The 24,425-nt window shown below is 46.3% G+C and overlaps 1 long non-coding RNA gene across 1 annotated transcript; it reads right to left on the bottom strand.

Annotated features, from left to right (window-relative positions):
* Positions 1–16: 16 nt before the first annotated feature.
* Positions 17–22,959, bottom strand: LOC116454481. The gene is made up of 3 exons (XR_004244117.1): positions 22,699–22,959; positions 14,475–14,582; positions 17–317 (listed from the first exon to the last, which is right to left on the bottom strand). It is a non-coding gene; the product is annotated as an uncharacterized LOC116454481 (long non-coding RNA).
* Positions 22,960–24,425: the final 1,466 nt, after the last annotated feature.

Below are 24,425 nucleotides of genomic sequence, written 5' to 3'. Positions count from 1 at the left end.
CCACGACATCAGAGACTCCAAGTTGCCAGCTTGTCTCTTTTATTAATAGGTGGGAGAAGATTTTGGAAGGAAGGAGGGAATTTGAAAGATTTTAAAGAAATATTTCAGCAATAGAAGCAAGAGCTTGAAAAGCCAAACCAGTCCATTAATCCCTTGCCAAAGACAGTTTAATAGCCATTAGGAGGCAGACACAGAGTGTATTTCCCTTCATGGACACACAGATTTGGTTCTGGAGTTAGAGACACCAACCTCGTATTTCAGGGACTGGCACAGAACTGAGGAGTCCATTCCCCTTTGGGGTGTAATTTCTTAAGATACTGAAAACAAAAGACACATAACATTAAAGATGACTTTAAAAATGTTACTAATAACTCCCTGGGGTCAAGAGATCTCGAAGCACTCAGTTATTTCTGACTTTGAGCCAGAACTAGCAGGGTTTTTCACTTTAATATCTCTGGTGTCCGTGGCTGTGATGTGCTGCCTCTATTTTAACAAGAGATTTTGACAATTTTGCCCTCTGAGTCTTACAGAAATCTACTGTCCCCAGGGAGCATGGCCTTGCAGATGGTTTATACTTAATTTGTTTTTCTCTTTAAACAGATACACTTTCTCAGAGACATTTGCTAGGCAACCACAGCGTAACTGTACTTTTCTACAGAACATTTCATCTAGGCCTGCTAGAAAAGCTTTAAAATCCTGTGAAGAGCCACGTTATGCTGCTGTTCTGTAGCTTACATGGTGTAGGTATGTGAAAAATCAAAATTAAATGTTACATACCATTTTGCAAAGGGAACCGAGGGAAGTTCCAAACATCGTGTACCTGGGATATTTTCTCTAGTTTTGAGATCATCGAATTGGTCTTGTGCTTTTATTTTTGAGAGCTACATGAATTACGTTTTTTTAAGGTTTCTACCAAAATTGAGGATGCAATCTGTGTGTTTCTTTTCCACTGCCCTCCAGCTTCTGATACCAGCTCCAAATTCTCACCCTGGTTTCTTCCAAATCCATATCACATGGAGATGATCCATTTTCATTTCACAGAATTTTGCCTGCTGTTTTAGCATCCATCTCACTAAACATCATCTCCACTTGTCTGACACTGCTGAGCTCAAACCTGGGTGAAACAGCACAATTCTAAACCAGATCTGTCACTTCGATGCAGCTCGGTCCATTCTAATGATCACATTAAAATTATATTCTTTATAATTAAAGATTAGTCACATCCACCAAAAAAAAAATATTTCCCAACAGATTATGGGTTGGAGAGAAAACTTGTAATAAAAAACATAGGGATTTTACACTTCTTGGTTAATTTATTTGTCAAGGAAAGGCTATTTTTAGACAACTCCATGAACTTTTTCCTCTTAAAACCTTGTTCTGGACATCCTGTACCCTGGAGACATGGATGCATGCCCTTAGTGGGTGCAAAAGATGTGGAAATGATAAAAGTTACACCAGACTCCAGGATCAAAGACTTTGTTTCAGATGTTGTTCAGGAGGGTGGTCCAGCTCTGAAAGTTCCCATGGGAATCCTTGGTCAAGACCAGGGAGGGTCTTTTTTCTCTAACTGCTGCCTCTAATAGGGACTGAGCAGAGCAGATTCAGATCATCAGCCCCTCTGCTTCGTGCCTGCATTTTCCAGAGTGCCCTTGCTAAAGGTCGGGGTTACACCATCCAACAAGGTCCTGTGAATCCCAGCAGCTGCTCTTCCAATGGGAAGGTTATTAATGGGCATAATTCATCAAGCAGGAGACTTGAGGAAATGAGACTGCAGAAATGCACCTTTATGACTTGTGGAAGCTCAGTTGGCTGTTGACAGGGCTGAGGAGTCTTAATAAGAGGGGTAGGAAGAAAAAAAAACGCCCTTTATGAGGAATTAATTTCCTGTCTCCATTATGAAGTGCTGCAATGTTCATTTAGCATGCAGGAGGTGGGTGTTAAGATTAGAGCTGGGAAGGAAATGGATATCAGAACATGCTAAATCTTCCTCAGTGCCACAGCAAGAAGCTCTGAGAACATGCTGATGAACCTTCTTCATTTCAGCCAACCCTAACAATATCTTCCTGGAAGCAGGAGGCCACTGCTTCCCATTAAATCTGTTCTTCCTATGTTTCAAGCCCTCAAAAGAGATGTAAAATATGTCAAGACTCAGAAGAAGAGACATGCAAATGTTACTGATGAGAAAACTTTCAAGAAGTCTTCACAAATCCATCCTTGGTGCTTTGGGATTCATTCCATGAGGTTAAACCTGTACTTATAACTTCTCTCTTTATTATATTGACGTATTTATTCTTAAGAAAGAAAATGGAGGGGCTGAATGTGTGTTGGAGGACTTCACATCTGCAGCCCTCAGAGACCTAAACAGAGCCCTGCTGATCTGGTCAGCAGACCCAAACTCATCTGATATAGCAACCTTGGTCCCTTCAAGAAATCTTACTCTAGATCTGATTTCAAGTATAAAAAGTGCCCTTGCTTTCCTCAGACAAAAAGAAGGTTTGGGTCATCTCATGGAAAGCCATAGGATGTTTAGCACTTTAACTTCTTTTTGAGTGATGGAAGACTTATCCAGGTGATATGTGAAACCAGAAAAAGACAACAGGGCTGCCCATGAAGTTGATCTTTATGAAGGTTTCCAGCACCCAGCCTTTCCCACTGCTTCAGTCACTCTCTTTTCTGAATACAACAGTACTCAGGGCTCACCTGCCGTGTGAAGACAAATGTCACCTTGCGTGGGTGGGGAGAGAGCATTTTCAGGGACTTTGAGAACACTCTCAGTTCTCAGTGGACTGGGTGCTTTGCTCTTTGCGAAACACTCCTCTCTCCCCATAGTCTGTGATAGTTTCTGCTTTGATTTTTTCATGAAGAATTTGATATCCAACAACATTAGTATCATCACACTCCTCCTTGGTCTGTCTTGTCTGTTGATATTCACCCACTGGGAGATTTTAGATATTTAGGGTTAAAGCTCTTTGGAGAAGACCAGGTTTATTCCAGAGTGCCCTTCTCCAGTACCTGGCACCGTCCCAGGTCTGAGCCACCACCCTGCCAGAGATGATAAGCAAGGACATCCCCCTTTGCAGCTGCTGTAACATCTTGTCACCATCAAAGCCCTGTCCTTCACATCTCATGCAGTACATTTGCTCTGCCTTGTTCTCCTCTTGCAACAACAGACATTGTTTGGTGTGATAATGGAACCTAAGGTCGTATTTTGCCTTCAGCCATCAGCATGTGCAAACGCTGTGTGACTAATGAGCTAGTCCCTGGTGACTCCCCTGTGCTGTTTGTCTACAAGAAGCTTTGTTGTGTTTGCAGTCCCTCCTGACCACTGGTGAAGAGCTGTCTTTTCCCTGGGCTTCTGACTTGAGCTGGAAATCCAATGGCAGTGCAGGTTTCTGCCCACAAGGGACTTCCTTCCCCTCCTCTTCCAAAAATATGCTGAAAGGAAAATCTGCCTTTTGGTTTGTCTGTCTTGCTTTCAATTTGTTTTCAGTTCTTTTTCCTTAGGGGACTCTTTTGCTGGCTTGGGGAAGCTTTGTTCTCTCAAGGATGTCAGATGGTGGCTTGGCCAATGCACATGCTGGGGATGAGTGGGACAGACGTGGAGAAAATGGGGCAGCAGCAGGATTTGTGCATGGCCACAGTGCCAGGAGATGAAATAAGGTTCTCCCTTCCTCCGTGTTTCATGGGCAGAAATGACTCAGCTTGACATCACAGAAAGCTCTTGGACAAGCAAGGTTTAAAAATGATGGATTATAGGACGCAACTCATCAGTGACTCAGCTTGCCAGCGTTCATCACTGGAACTCTGACCCTTCCTCTTCTCCTCCAGGGTTTTCTAGCCCTGGATCATTGGCAGCGATTAAAGGGGCAAATGGACAATATTTTCAGACACTGTGAACACTTTTGGAGAGTGCACTCCCAGTGTGTACTTGAGCAAAGACACTTTTAAAAAGGACCTGCTTTTCATGAAGCAGAGTGTCTTCTGATCTGAAAAGTCAGGTCTCATTAAGGATGCCCACATTGGACATCCTTGAAATATGAAAGCTAAGGGAAAAAAAAGGTGGTGAGGTCTGGCTCAGAGTGCCCAGAGAAGCTGTGGTTGCCTCATCCCTGGAAGTGTCCAAGGCCAGGTTGGACAGGGCTTGGAGCAACCTGGGATAGTGGAAGGTGTCCCTGCCCATGGCAGGGGGTGGGATAGGATGAGCTTTAAGGTTCCTTCCAACACAAATCAGTTTATTATCCTATAATTCCACGAAAATTAACTCCTGACTCCATTTGGAAAAATACCCTAAGGAGCTGCAAGGGACTTTTCAGGATTCTTAGAGAAGTCCCTTCTGGGTCAGACTGACACTTCTGGTACACGGTGACCCAAATAGGCAGGCAAAATTTCATTTTCTCCTTGCAAGTGTAGTTTACAAACTTTCTTTCTCATTCCACCCTACATTTCCACAATTTGTTCCCTCCCTGACATCTAAATCCAAACTCCTGCTTTGCTCTGAACTAGAGAAAAAAGCACAGATATGATTTTGTTTTGATCGGACGCCTGACCCTCTCTCCTCATCTCCTTTTTTTTACCTGTTGAAGGGAATCCATCAAGATAATTTCCTGTTATTAGGTCTGAAGTGTTTTGAATTTGGAATGGTTTCTCACTTAGAAAGAATTGATGCCTATAACTTGTAATGTGCTCGCAGTTGTGTGCAGTGCCTGGCAGCCCAAACTCCATTCCAGGGAGCTAATCCCAGTGGCTGAACTCCATTAAAGCCTAGATGGTATCTGTTAATACAGCCCTGTAGTTTGGGTCATTGTGCTGATGTAAGGAGCACAGCTGCCTGGAGACAGATTATGATGTGAGGGGACATCTTTATTCTATTTTAAACTGAAAAAAATGGATGGGAGACACACTAGTCATGATTGATTAAAGATATGAAAAGGACTTTATGAGCTTTCTTGAGCGCTCTGTGTTTCTCATTCTGTTTGTCATTCCTCTGTGTTTGGTAAATAAATAAATACATAAATCCAAACCTTGAGGATAATAGCAAAGAGAGAGACTCCTCGTGTTCAGTGGGTTTTATTATAATGGGCTGAGGACTGTGAGTCTCAGAAATCAATTCCCAGCTCTGGCACTGATCTATTATGTAGTCCTAGGACACCTTTTTCCCTTATATCTTCTCCCACTATTATTTCATCCAATCTGTTTAAAATTATAAATATAACATGGCAGTGCCTTTGCTCTCCTGGGTGTGTGTGCAGATCCAATCACAATGACAATCCAGTCCCTGCTGGCTTCTCTGGGCCATCATCCAAACAATGTCTCTTTCCCCATCTACTGCGTTTCAGAGCCATGTGCCATTTTACCAAATAAATATTGATCCCTCATTTCCCAGCACTGGTTATTCCAGGGACACTCTCTCACCTGAAGCCTTCAACCTCCCTCTCTTCCTTCTCACTGCATTACCAGTAATATCCAGGGCTGGAGATCCTCTGCACATGGAATAACACTTCTGTTCCTTATTCTCTCTATGTGGAGTGGTTTCTGTGTGCTGTGTCACAGCCAGTGCTCACCTGACTCCCTTATCTAGGGGAGGCATAAACTGGCCTGGCTCTGCCTCTGGATCCACCTCACCACTCCTGCCATGACTGCTCATGTCTGAGGTTGTACTCTGACAGCTCCATGTACTCCTTGGCAAGCTTGGAAAGGAAACAGTCTTAGAAAAAAAAAAGAAATCACATTAAGCATAACATGTGTTTCATGCTCCTTTAGCATCTTATCCTGCTCCAGAGCATTGTAATTCCCCTGGCTGCTTTTGAATTTCATGTCACACTTTTAAATGTGGTTTGGTACATTCTCTACATGCTCTGTCAGTAGAGTTCTGCCAATAACCTCAGCCCATGAGCGCTGGGAAAGCAGCTCCTGGCTCTGCTTCCCTGCGTGCTGAAGTGTGGGGATGTCACAAATGGAGATATTTGTCACGTGGGAAGAAACTCTTCCTCCTGCTGGAGCCACACAGGAGCCTCTTTCAACAAGGCAGGGTTTTATTAACTGGGTCACTCATCTGCAATTCTGTCCTGAGCAAGAAGCATCCACAGGACGTGGCTACAAAGGGGGGCCTGAGTGTGTTAGTTTGAATTAATTTTTAAAGCAAACAAGTCAAAACTTCTTGCAACGGTCTTAAACATTCTCACCATGAATTATATAGACTTATCTTAAACTTGAACAAGGTTTGACAAATCCACTTTGAAAGTTCATTAAAAGAAATGTTCAGGACTGTCTTCCATGGAGACACAAACCCCCTGTCTGTCCTTAAACTAAGCCAAATCAACAACTGCATCTTTGCTGGGAGACAAGAGAATGCAGGACTGTGGAAAGGAACCTTCAAAAACCTTGAGTTACTGGTGGGGTTTGAGCTGTCCACTGAGAGACAATGTCAAGACACAGAGACAACCAGGATGTTTGGGAAAAGATGAGAAGGAAAGGGCTAGAATCTGCTTATCTCAGTGAACATTGAGGGTGACACAGATCTTGTATAGGAGAAATAATGTCTATTGACTTCAGTTCCTCTTGAATCAAGGGTGGTATTTCTGCTTGTTGTCTCACAGCAGCCTCATTTATCCTGTTTTTCCTTGCTCCCCTTGAAATTTATTCATCATTTATAGATGTGCCCAGTGTGCCAACACGCTACATTTAAATTGGTCATATGGGTTTAAAGGAGCCAAATTCAACTCCTCCCTGGTGCTTAAGTTTATGTTTGATTTGAGGACAAGGTAAAGGTGAGATTTCAGACCAGACTTTCTGATGTGCATTGATTCTTTAAGCCAAAAAACAACAATCAGAAATTTCAGTTTTGTCAAAAAAGGCAGCAGACACCCTTCCAAAGAGGGAGTGAATGGATTTTCAAACTGAGAAGTTTTAGTTTAGCCACAGCCATTCTTCAGGGCAACATCACAGCTGCAGATGTAGTTTAGATACTTTGAGGTGTTTGCAAAGATTAATTAGCTGCCTAAATGGGAACTGAGCTCTGATGAAAATCTGGCCCTTGTGGGCACTGAGCCTCGGGCTTGGTGTGCTTTTGAAAAATCTCACCCCAGAGGCCTCGGTGGATGCACTTTCCTGACCTGAGCTCATGCATTAGAGAATAACCTCAGAGTTATTTCAGTGCTTCCAGGAGTTCAGGCTCATTCTTTAAAGTGAACAACCTAATGCTTCCCAAGTTCGCTGGGAAGTGGTGAAAATCCCCAGAGGGTTCCCTTTTTGGAGAGAGTTCATCCGAGGTAACACCTCTGGATAGGCAGCAGACTGTGTGGGTGGAGATGTGTATTTTAATAACTACAGAGCAGGAATCTGAGCTACACCACCTCCCTTTGACTGCCACCCGCCCTCCCCTGCCCACCTTGTCCCTCCACAGCCACCCAACCCTCTCCTCTCCTCTCCTCTCCTCTCCTCTCCTCTCCTCTCCTCTCCTCTCCTCTCCTCTCCTCTCCTCTCCTCTCCTCTCCTCTCCTCTCCTCTCCTCTCCTCTCCTCTCCTCTCCTCTCCTCTCCTCTCCTCTCCTCTCCTCTCCTCTCCTCTCCTCTCCTCTCCTCTCCTCTCCTCTCCTCTCCTCTCCTCTCCTCTCCTCTCCTCTCCTCTCCTCTCCTCTCCTCTCCTCTCCTCTCCTCTCCTCTCCTCTCCTCTCCTCTCCTCTCCTCTCCTCTCTCTCTGTGGTGGGATCCAGGTCCCCTCCCTGCCCATCTCCCACCTTGCTGCTGCTCCCTTGCCTTTGTTGGAGCTGCTTTGCTGCTGCTGCTGACTGAGTATGTTTTGCAAACTTGCAATTTCACGCTGCATTTGTTGCCACAGCAACGTAAGGGGGAGTTCAAAGTAGGGAAAATGAGTCAAAAAAAACCCCCAAAAACTCTTTGATCAGCCCCTTATTTTGTGCCTTGCCCATACAAATTTGGCCATGCAGCTACATCAGCAGTGGGGTCTGCCAGGAACCTGTTTACCCCCAGGGACTTCAGAGACTGGAAATCCAAATCTCTTATCCTCCCCTCTTCCTCCCTTAGAGCTGCCTTCTCCCATCTCTCTCTTCCTGGGTATCCAAGAGTCTGGAGCCTCCAGCAGTAGCCCTGGACGTTCCTGCTCTCAGTGGCAGCTTTTTCAGCGAGTCCTGCTGTCTTTGCAGGGAATGGTCAGGCATTTGGGAACTGGCATGAGACTCCAAGAGCACGATGGCAACGCCCAGTGGCAGCACAGTTTTACCTTTATCTTTCATCCCAGCAGCAGATCCGTCAATACAGAGGATGGAGCACTGGCTTCAGCTCGCCCCCATCCCTCCAACCCCTCCCCTTCCCCGTGACTACTGAAAAGGAGTCCTTAAATGCAAACTTTATGGCAAAGAGCTGCTGACACTTCTTCATGGAAAAGATACATGGGGTGGCTGGTGGCTAATGAGTGTCAGTACTCCAAAGGATAATCTCTGCTTCTCTCTGATACAATTTAACATCGTATTTCCCTAATTTGAGGCTGATTTAGTCGCTGGGGTATTTGGATGCCTCTTCTATGGTGCCGATAGTTAATTAAACAGATGTTGCAGAGGGAATCATTAATTTTAGTGCTGCAGATGGGAGCGGAATGACTTTGTGAAGTTAATGTTTCAGCAAAACAATAGGCTTCTGTCATCAGTTGCTATAAACCAAGTAAATTAAGAGAACAAGTAGAGTAAAGGAGATAGCTTTGAAAGAATATCAATTATTCATTTTAGAATTGTACTTTCCCCCCACGAATCATCACAGGAAGAGAGGAGGGGAAAAATCTGCAAAAGCTGGGAAGTGGGAAAGAGAGGAATCCCCAAGCCAGCAGCCTGAAAGAGAGTTTAACCCTGCTCCCCCTGGAGCACTGCAGGGTCCTGCAGGAGCACAGAGAGCCAAGCGCTGGGGGCTGCAGCCCCCAGAACAGCACCTGGCTCTTACCCCTCTTCCTGAAGAGCAACTGAAGTCATGGCAGTAAAGACAGATGTCCATTCCCATGTCCAAAAAGCAGGTGGGCACAAACATCTTCCTTTTTTGAAGGCTGTGAAACTTCTTCCACTCCAGGCTGGGTGTCCCATACCTGTGGATGAGGTTTCCTGGAACAGCTGGCTGGATTTTCTGGGTGTGGTGAGAGTTTCTAATCACAAGTTCACATGTTTTTATACCTTTCAAAAATCTCAGGGCCAGTGGAAAAAGCCCCTAAGCACTCCTAAAAAACTTGTAGGGCTGCATCTGTGTATCAGGTGTGGCTGTTCTGCCCCAGAAGTGGAAAAATTTAAAATCTCGAGGTCTTTACAAGTTTCTCACTGGCATTAAATGTCAGTAATTTCTGTTGAACAGAAGTTCCTATTTTTGAACTCAAAGCAACAGAGGGAAAATCCAGCTACCTCTGCACCATAAAAAGGCAGTGGCAGAAGAGGATCAGGGAAACAAATGAAGTCCATCCATCGTGCTGGAGTGAAAGCACTACTGACTGCTTGAGTGCCTCATATTATGAAAATTAGGTTTCTTTTTTCAGACAGATGAGTCATTTGACCACTCAAACTTCTCCATGAACACATCTCTGACCATTTGTATTATCTTTCTCTTTCTCATATGTGCATGTTTTTTTCCTTGTTACCAGCTACTCCTTTCTCCAAAAACAATAATCAGTGGTTATTCTCATTTATTTGATAAGGCCAAACAATTTCAGTGCCCAGAAAGTAATTATGAATTTGGCAGTTCTGATTAATAAATCTTTCAAGAAGCATGCTGCATTTCATCCATAAACAGCATCTTGCAGAGATTCATTGAGAAAACACAGAGAAACAGAAAGACACAAAGTGAAAAAGAATTCAATTCTGCCTGGCAGTGAAGGCCTGAGGTCAATCTTACATGTGTAAGGTGAATTTCACCATTGCATCTATTTCTTTAGCACTCACTTTGTACTCACCATTTTATTTTAATGGATGCTGTTTATGTTTTATTCTTTCTGGTTTTACAGTGCCATATATTAGTGTAGCTCCAACTTCAAAAGCAAAATGTCCCAAATTAATTCTAGGAGATCATTTCCATCCTCAAACTGCAGCACTGTAGAGCCCTTGTCCCATATAACAACTGAACAAGTTTTTTGCATCAAACTGGCCAAGCACTGGTTGTTTTCAGCTGGTTAAGAAGAGGTGTCCAGTATGTTTTGCGAAACATCAGGTACTCCAGATAGCTGTAGGGATACCATGCAGGTATTAGGAGGTTGTAGGGCCCCTCAGATGGTGATACTGATCTTATTTTCAGCCAGATGAATCGGTCCCCTTAGGCCTTGCAGAGAAATCTCTGTGGTGTGGATGTCAATAGGCACCGAAGTCACTCAGAACCAAGGAGAATAAATTCAACCCCTCCCAAAGTGTCCTGCTGAAGGACATGGAGGGGCTGTGATTTCTGCCTGGCAAAGACTGAGTCTGAGGGTTCTGAGAATGAAGGATCCTGAGACCCATCTGCTCTTGCAAAATATTACACTGAATTGAAGGACTTTGGCTCCTTCCTGTAGGAAATAAAATTCTCATTAAAGGCATGAAATTGAGCTCCTTGGAGACTTCAGCTTCGCTCTGCTGAGCAATCTGAACATAAGTTTTCAGCAATAGCAGCTCCTCGCTCTGTGTACTTGTCTCAACACTGTGCCATGGGGATTTGCTTCTCTGAGAGTCCTTGGGATTCCTGTGTTTGTTCACTGGCAGCCCTTCAATTCCAGCTCCCTGGCATGGATCTACAGGCACAGAATTCTCCAGAGATCTGCATCCCATCCATGAAAGTGCCTTTGTTTTCCTCTCCCCCATGACAGGGCACCAAGCACCTACCAGTTAATGGGCTACCACAATCCTGCTCAGTTAAGGAATAGGATGTCTTGAAGGGGACTAGATCCCACCAGAGATGTGGGAAAGGATGTTCACAGAGCTCTGAAGTGTCTTTATTTCCTCCTCCAGAGCAGATGATCCCATAGGGTTGTAAAGTTCCCCCAGGCACAAGGGCACCCCAAGGCAGGGTGGTTCAGCAGCACTTCCCCTTGCTCTTGTCCTCATGGATGGTGTCACAGTGCCACTTCGTGGCAAGCCTCCCTGGAGCCACCAAGAGCACCTGGCACACAAGGAGCACCCTGGTCTCTCTCCATCAGGGAGCCTCAGCATCATGCCACAATTCCTTTTCTCCACACGGCATCACCTTCCAGTGGTGTCTGCCCCTGAGAGAGGTAATTGATTCCCTTCCCCTTTCCAGCCCTGATTAAAAATGCACCATATTAAACTTGAATGCATTGGAAACAATTAGCTCCCTCTTTTGTCTCCTTGTTCGAGCCGGCAACGCGAGGCAGCCAGGTGTCACGTTCAACAAATCTCCATCAAGTGATTTCTCTGGAAGGAAATGAAGTTTGAAGAACTCCTCTGCTGCTCCTGATGCTTTGGCTCTGACCTTCTTGTGCTCCCAGCTTATCTCCATGGAGATGCTCATTTTGCAGACCGGCTCCATCTTCTGCCAGCACCCGCTCGTGGAGGCAGGAGGCAGGGCCGGGGCCAGGGAGCCAGGCTGTTCCAAGGATTCAATCCCGTTCTTTTCAACACTCCAGCACTTTAAAATGGACAGTGGTATGGATCATCCTGCAGGGAAGATGTGCCCTGGCCACTCCAACCTTGCATGGTTATCCAAACCCCAAAAAGGAGGATTTTAGCTTGAGTTAGGAGCTCCCACAGCAGCTACCAGGTCGAGTGACCCTCACAGCCTCAAGGACAGGTCTGCACTTTGTTTTGGAAAAGTCTGACCATGCAGAGGCTCTTGCCAGAGCTGGAAGAAAGAGGGGGGGTGTCTGTTCCATTCTACACCCAGGAGGATAGCTCGCATCTCCAGGAGAAATGCACTGCAGGAGCACAGCTTCCCTGCTGGGATTTGGGACACAGGGCTACCTCCCCTGCTGCAGGTAAAAAACAATGTTTGGGAAAGGGGAAAAAGTGAAAAAGATTATAATAATAGGTTACATCTGCAGAAGTGTCTGGAAAATGGGATGTCCAAGACAGAAATCCTGCTCCAAATCTCAAGTAGCCTTTATCTGACCTGATACCCACAAACACCTCCTGTGAGGGCTGAGGGGGATCCACACCCTCCACACAGAAAGCAAGCATTAGCAGGACTATGCTCAGTGCTCTCAGGAAAAGCACTTGTTGGGAAATTTCAACAAACCATTTTTCATTGAAAAATGCTGATTCTTTGAAACAGGCTTTCTGTGAGAATAAAAGGGCAATTTTTCCTCATTTTAGCAACTCTAAATATTGCGGCAGCTTTAAGTGAGAAAAGAAACCAAGAAAAACCCTGCTTGAAAGTTGGTTTTTTATCCCCTTCTTTCAGGTTGTAACTTTATTATGATGAAAACCAAAAGAAAATCAAAACAAATGCTGTTAAAGAGAAAGGAAACTTTTAAGACTGCTGTAAAAATGAAATCCATTGATCTGACTAGAGGTATTTTTTCCCAGTGTTTGTTCCTACCATTTTTATTTAACTTCAGGTGCTAGAGAAAGGAAAGGGATGGTGAGATCCCAGGAGAAGGGGAGAAGGTTCAGCTGAGCCTGTGGGCCAGGCTTTGTGTCTGCAGCAGCAGCTGTGGTGAATGACAAATTACAGCTTCTCAGGACTTTGCCTACCACAGGCAGAATTCATTTAGGGGCCAAACCTCTTCCTGGGTGCGTCTGGGATCAGCTACAGGGAGGGGATGGGGTCAGCAGGGCTCGTTCCCCAGGCTCAGCTGTGGGGTGTCATGAAATGTGGGAGGAGGGAGAACGTGGTGCCTGAGACTTTGCCTAAGTTTCCCCTGAATTTAAATGCCAACTCAAGTGCCAGAGCAGTTGTCAGCCAGATGGCACCTTCAGAAGCTCTTCCACCTTCACCCAGGCTCCAAGGGGTGCAGTGAAGCTCTTTGCAGGCGAGTGTCTCTTCCTCCTGTCCTCAGGGATTTCACAGCCCTGCCTGCAGTTTTGCTCTGGTGTGAGCTGAGAGCTCCAGGGCTCTTGCATCTCCTTTTGTGTTGGCAAGGGCAAGTCTGAGCATCGACATGAGGCCCCCTCCTGTCTGCAGAAACCTCTCTCTTTTTTCTCAACACCACTTCTGCTTCCTTCTGCCTGGCTTCTGCTGTCACATCAGCCATCCCTCACGGAGTTACAGCATTGTCTCATCTCTCCATCAGTCCTGTGCAGTCGCTGGTGGAAGCAACAAGGACTTTCCTTGTTTATTTGTTCTGCAAAGTTTATTTGGAGATGGATTTGTTGTTGTTGGTTTTTATAAAGACTTATTGAGGAAAGTAAATTGGAGTTGGAAATACGCACTGCAAGGGGGGAACTTCATTTCCCATGAACTCAGCCTTTGGTGGAGTTAAAACAATGAGTAGTAAGATGGAAAAGCAGAATGTGTTTGAATCTTTAGCATACAGTTTCTCTGAGCAGAGGCTGTAAGGTGAAGTGGGGCACAACCTCAGCCCTTTTCTTGCCACTCACATCTGTCAGTCCATCTCCAAGCCTGGTTCTCGCTACCCAGTGTGATCAGTGTCTAGAGGGATCAGTGAGAAGGGCTCTCACTCAGTACAAGCCAAATTCCAATTTGTTGCTGTTGTGCCAGGAACTGTAAGCTCTGCCTGTTGCAAATCAGCTCTAGTTCTTATGATTTATGTTTTTCTGTCAATTTCTGATCCCACATAAAGCTGAGAATATGGCTGCAGTCTTCAATTCCCTCTGAAGAAGTTGTCTCCTTTTGAATTAGCTTTTCATGTCAGGACAACATGGGCTGGCAATAAAAACCACGGGAGAGATCCTCCTCAGTGAAAATGATGGAATGAGTTGAAAGAGAGGAGAGGGATGGGGAGTGAGGGGAAGGAGTGAGTAAGAAGCAGAAAGATCCTATGTGAGGAGGCAGAAAAATGCAGAGTTGCAGCTCTGACACTGAAGAAATGCTTGCTGGAGACCCAGCAGAGGGGACAAGCCAGCCCTTGTTAAAGGTCTCTCTGTAGGGTGATAATTTGGAAGATCAGAGCCTGGCAATGGAGCCTGGATGGGAGCAAGAACATGTCTTCCTTCCCCTCTAAAGAGCAGAGGGAGCCACAAAGCAATCATATGGAGCTGCAGCAGAGCTTGCCAGCACCTTCTGGCTTCTGAGGGTCAGAACCAGTATAAAGGACAGAGTTAGGCACAGATCTGTGTTTTTTTAAGCACCTGAAGTGAACTGAACTATGTGTTTTGGAACTTGGATCTAAAATACCAGTGCTAAAACAGGAAACCTGTGAGCAGGACCAAAGAATGGGAATTTCTGGTCAAGTTTAGAGAGTGCAAAGGCCTCTTTGGCAATCTTTGGGAGTGCAGGCCAGCGTGTTGTGCAAGGCTCCCTCTTTTTGTTTGAAAAAGCTATTGAGGCCTCCCCTGGTGGAAATGCTCCCCTGGGAAAAGGAAGACCTTCAATCCCACTCACCAGACTGGGTATGGATACATGTCCCACCAGTTAAATCTCCCTTGCAGGCAGGATCCTGGGCACTGGGCAGAAACTGGAGACTCTCCATCCTTCCTGCTGAAGCCAGACCTGATGAGCAAAATATGTGAGAGTGAGGGACTTCAGTGAGCCCTCACAGAGACTGAATTAACGTAAATCATGCAGGAAAATCAGTGGTGGATTCTGGACTGTGCTCCATGAGTTATTTATTCACATTTTTTGGTAATTATTGAGTTAAACACCAGTGATAGAGATGAAAGGACTCTCAGGTCCCTGGAACACCCAGATCCCTGCACACATTTACCTGCTGCAGTGCTGCTGGTGGTGTGGGGAGGAATTTGCATTTATTTCACAGGCTTTGCGCTGAAACAAAGAGCGCTGTGTAATCCATTTATCACCAACCATTCCAATTCCTATCTTAAGTAAGAGAGGAGTCAATTAACAAATGAAAACAGAGTGCCAAAACACTCTCTCCATTTAGACCACAAAATGCTCTGTAGCAGCACAGCATGAACATTGTTTTCCTGGATGTGAATTTGGAGATCACAGGGGAAAGTAACTCATTCTGGGATTCAAGCTTTGAAAATGGACTGTTATCTTCCTGATGATCTCCCTGCTTTTGTAACTCCATCACCAACATTTTCTGGCTTTGTGGATTTGTCTGCCCAACAGTTGTGACAGAAAGAAATATTAGCTTTACAAATGGGGATAAAAATGACATATACTGAAAGCTAAAGCCAGTTAATGAGAAAGGATTTTTGAAATGTCACTCATCCTGTTTCCCACATTCAGTTTATATTTCTAAAAACTGGTTCCTCTTTTATTTCCATGAAAAGTCCATTTTCAACTTAAACTTCCTTCCATCGACTTCTAACCAAATAATTATTAGCTTGCAAATTAATTTAACTTGTTAGTCAAATTACAGCCCAGCAAAAAGGAAACCACAAATGTATTTATGCCTTTATTTAATCTTTATTAAGACTAACCAGGCTTGAGCAGAAATGATCTCTTGACAAAGCCATTAAGAGCACAGACAAGATCACAGGTCTGTAACGCATCTGAAAGGGTACAGCAGAAAAGTCAAACGTTTGTCTTCTGGGAGACAGTCAGAGCCAGGAATTAAAGAAAAATAGAGCAACTGAAGGACCAATGCTGCAATGGTTTGATAATTATTCATTGCTTTTTAAAGAAAGGCAACAGAACTTAAAGGGTTTTTCAATGCTATGATTGATGGCCACATTTCAAGGCACAGAGAAAGTGTGCAAATCAGAATCTCAGAATGGTTTGGGTTGGAAAACTCATCCCATTCCATCCCCTGCCATAATGAGGGACACCTTCCGCTATCCCAGGCTGCTCCAAGCCCCGTCCAACCTTGCCTTGGACATTTCCAGAGACCCAGGAGCAGTTACAGCTTCTCTGGGCCCCCTGTGCCAGGGCCTGCCCACCCTCACAGGGAAGAATTTCTTCCTAATATCCAATCTAAACCTGTTCTCTGTCAGATGCCATTCCCCCTTGTCCTGTCACTCCATACTCAGGGTTAATGTTGCTACCAGAGTGAAGCCTGTGGCTGTGTCAAATCCCAGGAGTTCAGGGTCCCTGGGTGATTTGGGCAAAGCCAGCTGTGCCAGCAGGCCTTGATGCCCTGAAGGGGGCACCCCCGTGTGCGGCACCAGACAGAGAAGTCCTCTCCCACCCAGTTCCCAGCAAATCACCCCCCAGATCCACGTCTGACTGCACCAAGCATTTCTGGAGCCACTTGGACAGAGGTGTCCAGGAGGGAAGGTGCCCCATTCCTAATCCCAGCTGGCTTCCTGGTTCCAGTGTGCACAGCCTTGGCTCTGAAGCTTTGAGTGACTGAGAGGAGCTGCCAGCTCCTCTCGAAGCAGTGAAGTTGTTCTTGCACTGCAGGGACTTCCCAGCCATGTTCTCTTCCCCTGTCCCCAGGCTGCCCGGTGTAAATTTGGGAGGTGACTTGCATGATGTCATCAGCTGAAGGGTCATAAAAGCTGCTGGTGTGAGCACATTGCTGGGCTCTGAGATGCCATCTGCTCAGCTCCCTGTCTTCAGGGAGACATTAACACAGCCTGAGGGCTTCCCTGTATCTGACCTCCCTTCTCCTCTCTGCACAGAAACATGGCCCTTGGGCATCTCTGCTGCCCAAGTGTAAAATGGACTAAAATCCAGGACAGAATTGGAATGGAAATCAAGCAAAAGCACGCAAGCCTTCCCTTCAAGGGCATCTCTACAGAGCTCCCAGAGCCTTGGCTCCTCTGTCTGACAAAACAACCAGCAGGTTATTGCCTTTATCATCACAGGATCTCATCCCCTCTGCCAGCTCTGGTGCAGGCCAGTGAGGATGGAGGGGACCCATTGGAGCGTGTAAGGGCTGTGCAGGCCCACAGGGAGAGCCAGAGATCAGAAGGGATTTGGGAAAAGGACAGGCATGAGCATGGGGGAAGGTTGGTGGCTCAGGCAGACAAGACATTAGCACAGCCAGAGCAGCCCCTTGTGTGTCTGGCTCCTTTTTCTGCCTTGCTCTCTCTGCTGATTTTCACTCTGAAAGCTCCAGCTCTGCCAGCTCTTCAGCAGTCTAATCTTTTTTCCAGTCTCAGCTCGTGCCTACTAATGTGTTTCAGGCACAGAAATTTCATTAAGGCTGCCCTGATGTCCACAGGCTTTAGCCATGGACTTCATCATTAAGTGGGTTTCATTCCAGCCAACAAACAAATCACCCTCTGCTCCTGGGTGGGAGCAGAGGGGCTGGGGATAGAGGAGGCACAAAGAAGGAAAAGAAGCAAAGAAAAGTCCTTTCCATGCAACCAGGGTTGATATGGAATAGCTACCCCCGTCCTCAGGAAAAGAGATGCACAGAGGTGAAGATGAAGCACTAAGGACCGTATTTCACTGTGCTGTGGCCGTGTTTAACACAGCCTTGGAAGTGCTGCTTGTCCCAGCTGCCCTCAGAGACCCCCAGCCCTCTGTCCCATCCCTGCCCTCACTCCAGGTGCTGACCTGACTGTTGCATTTAATTGGAAATGTTTGGCAGCTCAGTTCTCTCATTCAGCTTTGTCAAAGATCTAATGTGGGGATTACTTAGCCATTAGCTCTGGCTCTCAGGTTTTTTCTGAATTAAGATTCCAACAAGTTCCTTGTCTGATTATCCTCAGCGCCATGGATGGACCTGAGCAGCAGAGTTTTGAGCTGGAGCCAAACTTGTTTCTCACTGGGGAATGTGGCTGAATTCTTCCATTCTGGCCTTTGTTCAGCTCCTCTGGCACCAAAAAATAATCTGTAACTCTCAGCACTTGGATCATCTGCCTAGAAAAGAGAGCTTGGAAAGGAAGTCTTCACTGCCTGGAAATATCTAAGAGAGGATTTTGTGTTCTCCCAGTGACAGAAAAATTCTTTCAAACACATAGTAAGGATCCCAAAGATGCAGGGGAATGTGAAGTCCCTATCAGGCAGCACCATCAAAGGTGTGTGCAGGCTTATGCTTAGCCACAGCCTTGGAGAAATCCTTCTTGCCTCTCACAGAGAGCCTGCTCTGCATCATTAAGTCAGGTGAGGACCCTGCTGGCTTTGGTGGTTTGGCTCTCTGCTGTGGCACAGCTTTTTCATATGAGAAAGGAATATCAATAATGTCCTTGGAACCAATGGCAGGTTAGTCAGAGATGTCAAAGCAGACACAGGGCCAGAGGCAGATGGGTGCTGGGAAGGGAGCTGACGGGAAGGATGGAGAGAGACTCTTTACAAGAGCCTGGAGAGATGGGACAAGAGGGAATGACTTCAAACTGAAGGAGGGCAGAATTAGGTCGGATATTAGGAAAAAAATCCTTCCCTGTGAGGGTGGGGAGGCCCTGGCACAGGGTGCCCAGAGCAGCTGTGGCTGCCCCTGGATCCCTGGAAGTGCCCAAGGCCAGGTTGGATGGGGCTTGGAGCAGCCTGGGATAGCGGAAGGTGTCCCTGCCTGTGGCAGGGGATGGAATGGGATGAACTTTAAGGTTCCTTCCAACCCAAACCATTCTGGGATTCTGTGAAACTCCACAGTTCTTCCCCGTGTGAATGCTCCTGATTCTGCTCCCAGACAGACAATGCTGATTACAATTAAAGCTACCTTTGAGCCCTTGGAAAGACCCCTTTGTTGCTGTATCCTGCAGTGGTAGGGAGGAGAAGAGAGACCCAGCAGGCAGGAATTGTGCAGCAAGATTGATCTATTTAATTATTTTCCAACTTTCATAAACTTTTTTTCTTCATAGTCTAATTGGTCAAAGGATCAGGCACCCCTTGGGGTTATTGGCTAAAATCCTAAAACATCCATTGTCAAAATATTTTCCTACTGTACCATAAACATAGTTCTACAAGGTTGCAGGTGTTCATAGTTTATAGAACTCTGCTACAATCTTCGTGAGAGAGAAAAGCATCTCACAGCACTGGAAAGAAGCAAGAAAAGTTATTGCTAGCAGCATATTTATATCCACACCCCTTAAACCTTCTCTAAACTTTTATTATTTTTATTCTGAATTTAAATCCAACCATGGTTTTCCAAACAGTCCTGGGCAAAAAGAAATCTCTTCCCTCCAGCAGAAGGAGAGAGAACTGCTCCCACATGGGCTGTCCTCAGTGGAGCCTACAGAGCTCTGTGCATTCCCTGCGTGGAGGGCCAGGGGTGACAGGGAGCATCTTATTTGAGGCTAATCAGAACAGCATGCAACAAAAGGAGCAGCTGTCATCTTTTCCTTTCCCTCAGCCACTGCTTGATAGATCAATCAGATCAAAACATTTTCAGAATCACTTTTTTGGGAAGGATTTTTGAAGTATTTTCTTTTCCTCTAAAACGCTTCCATTTAGAAAGGAAGTATGTAAAACTGAAATAAGTCCTGTAGGTTTGTAACAGAAATAAACCTCATTTTTCCCTCTGAGAGGACATACATTTGGCAATCCATGCAGCTCATCTGCAAGAGACAGAAGCTTCCTAAACATCCAGAATGAAATTCTTTCAAAATTCAGACAGCATCAAGCCAGTGAATTAATTTTGCTCTTTGTTAGTATAATCCTGGTTGCATTTCCTCGAGGGCTGGAGCTGCAGAGCCCTGCTCAGGACCAGACAGCCCCAAAATAGATTTTGGATGATTGCTGGGAGCGGGACACAGTGCTGGGGCTGTGGTCCCTCCTGCAGGCAGGAGGTCCTGAGGTTTTTGTCTCTGTCCCCCCGGAGAGCCTGAGAGCTGCTGGCTCTGGGATCACTCTCTCCTATTGCTCAAAGCCCTTAGATATTCCTGCTATTACTCTCTGTTTATCAGGAATGCCATGGGAGTGCTGAGTGCAGGGAGGCAGTGGGGCTCCACTGTGTTACAGCCCTTATAGGGAGAGGAGAGTGGGTTTATTGCCTGAACTCTGCAGAGTGCCCAAGGAAGAAAAAAAAAAAAAAAATCTCCCGTTGCCTTTTTCTGGTCAGTTATAACTCCATGCCTGGGCCAGCTTAGTCTGTGATGTTCAGATTTTATCATTTAATCACACAAACTTTGCTTTATCTGCCCGTCCTGTGGGCTGAGGGGAGGCTGGTGCTAATCTATGAACTGAAACAAGTACCTGTGTTTAACTAATGCTCATTGTGTCTGTCTGGGGCAGCTGGGGGGGTGTAACATCCCTGCAGCATTATAGCCTTCAGCTGCCTGAGGGTGCCACTGTGCTGATCACTCCCAACTGGAAAACAAACTGGGAGTCCTGGCTCAGACATCCCATTAGATGGCACTGGGAGGGAGAAGGGGCAGACAGCAGTGCTGGAGGTGATGCTGGAGCTGGGAGTGCCCTCATGGAGGAGATGGGATCATCCTTTAAGTCTGAGGAAAGGCAGCAGCCCAGCTGGGATGTCCCTGGTCACCCCCCTTGGCACGGGCAGCAGGACTCTTTGTGTCTGTCCAGCAGCTCTGGAGAACAGTGAATAGAATCCCTTGGGATGCTCCAGTGCCCGATGACTGTCTCTTAAATAATGTTTGACCTTATACTACAGTCCTTATACCCCAGTCCTGCTCCCTGGGGCCCACAGGGCTCCATCCCTGTCCAGCTCTGACTTGCTCTGCTCAAGCCCATCAGGATTTTGCCCGGCTGATGATGCTGTGCCAGTGCAAGTCGCTGTCTGCAGTCAGGGGCCGTGTTAGCATTGATTCTTCCAGCTGCCAAAGCAGAGCACGGGCTTTCCTTGAGATGTTTCCCTTTCACAGAGTCCCCTTTTTGCAGAGTTAGAGCAATGGAAGGAGAGGAGGGATGGGGGAGAGAGGGAGAAAAGGGAAAGAAGTGAGCAGAGCAGTGCTTGCTGCTGATGGGGAAGTGTCAGACTCTCCAGAGCCCTGCCTAATGTGACCTACTTCAATGGTCTGCAGAGAGGTATTTGTCTTGCAACAGTTCTTTTTGGAGGAAAACAAACTATGATCTTGAGTAGCTCCAGAGCAGGAACCTGGTTTCCAGAGGAGACTCTGGCTTTTGCTCTGTGTTCAGCAGGGAAGGGAGGAATCAAGGGTTATGGTTTGTGATCCCCGCTTCAGCACTGCTCAGCACCACAGTGGCACACACAGGGGTGCAGGAAGCCTCTGGCCAAGGTATAATCCCAGTGCAGTGACATTTTTGAGTCGCTGGAGTTTTATAATCCACAGGCTGTGTGTGCATAGAGGTCTCCTCTGCTGAGGGTCTGCCCAGTGACCAGAAATCTCTTTCCAGACTAAGAAAAGGTGCTGGGGCAGTTGGATCAGTGGAACATTATTCTGTGTTTCCAGCACTCTGGGAGACCTCGACTCCACTGGGATTTTAGCAAAATCACTGTTTTTCTATCCTCTCTCCAAAAAATGCAGGGATAGTGAACTGAGTTGTCCCTGACCCACAGTTTTAGGGATATGCAAAGAGCACCCAGGACTACAGGGTTTGTATCTCAGCATGGGGAGCACGATGAGGCTCTGTGAGAATCTCGATGCTCCTCAGTCAGGCAAAGACTCGTGGCAGATGTCCTGGATCCAGCAGGACATAAATCCCTCCAGCTGCCAAGAGATTTTGTCAATGCCCCTGGCCAAAGATTTCTTTCAGCCTTTTAATACTTTCTGCATAACGTTTCGTTCCCCTTCTTCCTCTCTCTGTCTCCTTTCTCTTTTTTTTATTCTCTTTTCCTGGAGCACCTTGATGTGCTCTCTGAATAGAGCTCCATGCAGCAAATGGCATCAGCAGACTGATAAATTAGCAATGGATTGGAGCCTCAGATTAGCTCAGGCCAGTAATTTAACCTGATACAGGAGATGTTTGCATTTGTTCTGCTCATGCACCAATAGATAGCAACTATGCTGGAAACCTGACACTTGTGGGCACTGCCCTCCCCATAAAGCACCCCTCTGGCAGCCCACAGTCGCTTCCCATTTGTCTCACCCCGGGCCATGCCGGGTGAGCCGGCTCTGGCTAAACCTTTTAGGAGGGGAGGGAATGGGAAATGAAATATTTACTTTTTCTTTTCTCTTGCTGGCGGTGAAAGGATATTGATGTGGTGTAGATGGAACATTAAAATCAGAATTATGCCGAGGAATAAAAAAAAAAAAAACCAAAAGCCAGGCATAAATTAGCAAATAAATAAATTTGCTTCCTCCATGGCTGAGGGGAGTCTGCATTACGCCAGTGCCATATAACACACCCGGGATGTGTTTGGGAGCTGCTGGGCCATAAATCACAGGCGGCATTTAAACAGACAGGAGGAAAGGCCACATGGAGATGGATGGGTGTCCGAGGAGGGGACTGGCCGAGGGGCAGCCGTAAACACGTCAGGAGACGAGGCAGCCGGGGCAGGAGGGGGAAAGGGGATTTGAGGACTGAAGGCTGAGCGCTGAGGGCAGAGGTGAATGCTGGCAGGGTGAGGCAGGGGAGAAGCTGACCCCCAGTCCCATGGCTTTTCAGAAGTACAGGCTGAGAGATGGAAGTCCTGTTTTGCCACACTTCAAGATTTCTAAATTACCTCTATGTTTTTCCCACCTGTGAAACAGCAAGATGTTGTAGTATTCATTTTTCACTAAAAAGGTCAAATTTTCGATTCTGCTTTCTCCTTCTGACAAGAGCTGACCAGAAAAACCCAAGGCTTACATACTTTTACAGGATATCTTCATCCTATCTGAGGTGTTGATACAAAATTCTTTCTCTAAAATACTCTGCCACAAACTCTCAGTGATGAGGTTCATACCTTGTGCCAAACCAGGATGACAGTCTGTGATCTTGAGAGGTGCCAAATTCACCTCAAAGGGGAGAGGGGCCTTTTCTTCACCTCAGCCTCTGTGTGGGGCACAGAGATGTTGCCGTGACTCTGAGCACTGTAGGACTCCAGGGGCTCTGTTCAAGGAGCCCTCTTGACTTTAGCAGGATTATTTCAGGAACAATGTTGAGAAATCACTCTCAGCTTTCCACCCCCTAGATATCACAGTTCAAATGTGCCTGCAGCCAAGGGAGAAAGTCCTTGTGTGACGGCAGCTTTTTGCAATGTTTCACTGTGCTCTACAAACTGCCACTGAAAGGTTACTGATTTTTTTGGCATGGTCACCACACACTTTCTCACACTTCCAATAACAAGAGAACAACAAGGGCATTCGCTCTTTAGTGAAGTGCTGCAGTCATACTCTTTAGAAAGAGGGCCTGAAAAAAGGAGTGTGATTCAAGTCAGGCTTAGGATCAATAAACAGACTTAGGGTCAGGGCTGGAGTAAAACTGGGGGATGGAGAAGGCAGGAGAATCTCAAGGAGAAGAGATTCAAGGACAAGGACAGATGGTTCTTCAGAAGAAAAGTGAGGCCTTTTGGCAGAGCTGGTAGGTGGGTGGTGATGAAAAAGGCTCAGGACGGGGACAGCCAAAGTGCTCCAAGTCAGAACTGGAAGTGTTAATTCTGTTTGGAGGAAAGCTTAATCCTAGCAGCTGGCAGCCTGGAGTGTCTCAAACTCCAGCACAGCTCTTGGCTTTGAGGCTCCCTCCCGCAGGAACACAAGTCCCCTGCTGCAGAGGCAGATGCGCAGGAACCTGTTCCAAGAGCAGGCGCTGTCAGGACAAGGCAGCCACCTTAGCAAGGGATGTGTCACAGCTCCAGAGGGTCCTGCCTCCCTGCACAGGGAAAGGCAGAACTGCTTCAGAGAGGGACTAATTCACCAGTAAAACATTAATTATCCTAATGACTCCATTCATTAACCTCTGAAGTGAGAGGAACTGGTCTCCCACTCCGGAGAATTTTAGCCCCTCCCAGCTTCAGCACTGGAGTCCCATTTCAGAAATATAGGTACATGAACCTGTTAAAAATGGGGCAATCTGGGGAGCAAATATCCCACAGGCAAGAGCACACACAGGGCTGAAATCCCCCACAGGCACCAATGCAACACTATTAATGTCAGCAGAACTTCTGCCTTCCCCAAACACTTCTGACTCCAGGTGTGAACATCAGGCTTGCTCTCCAGCAACTGTGCTTGTGATTCCCCAGTTGTACTCTACCAAAAAGAAAATCCCATCTTTTGGCCAGCAGAATATATGGATCAGTCCCACTGGGACTGCAAATCATATTCTGTTTAAGAGTTGGTCTGAAGAAAGGCTTAATTATGTGCACAAATATTGCTTTGGCAAGGGACCCATGCTGTGAAGGCAGTTCATGTGTATGAGCTGATCCTGCAGTTCCCCCTGTGTCTGTAAGGGCCTGCATCTGTCAGATAAATTAGCTGGGAAGATTAGAAATGCATGGAAACTCCTCTTCTTCAAAGAGGCTCTGGTCCTGCTCCTGCTTCTGACACTGGCTCCCAGCTCATCCCATCTCCTCTCTGCCTGGGTTTGCTTCCATGCAAACTGCTTTATGATCTATTAATTAGAAGTGCTGCATGGGAGCTAGCTGAAAACCAACATTATTTGTGGGATGGAGCCCACCTCTGCCCTTGGGAGACT

The sequence above is a fragment of the Corvus moneduloides genome, chromosome 21, assembly GCF_009650955.1.
Source record: "Corvus moneduloides isolate bCorMon1 chromosome 21, bCorMon1.pri, whole genome shotgun sequence".
NCBI lineage: Eukaryota > Metazoa > Chordata > Aves > Passeriformes > Corvidae > Corvus > Corvus moneduloides.
Note: the sequence above shows the minus strand (reverse complement) of the source record. Positions and strands in the feature narration are given on the sequence as shown.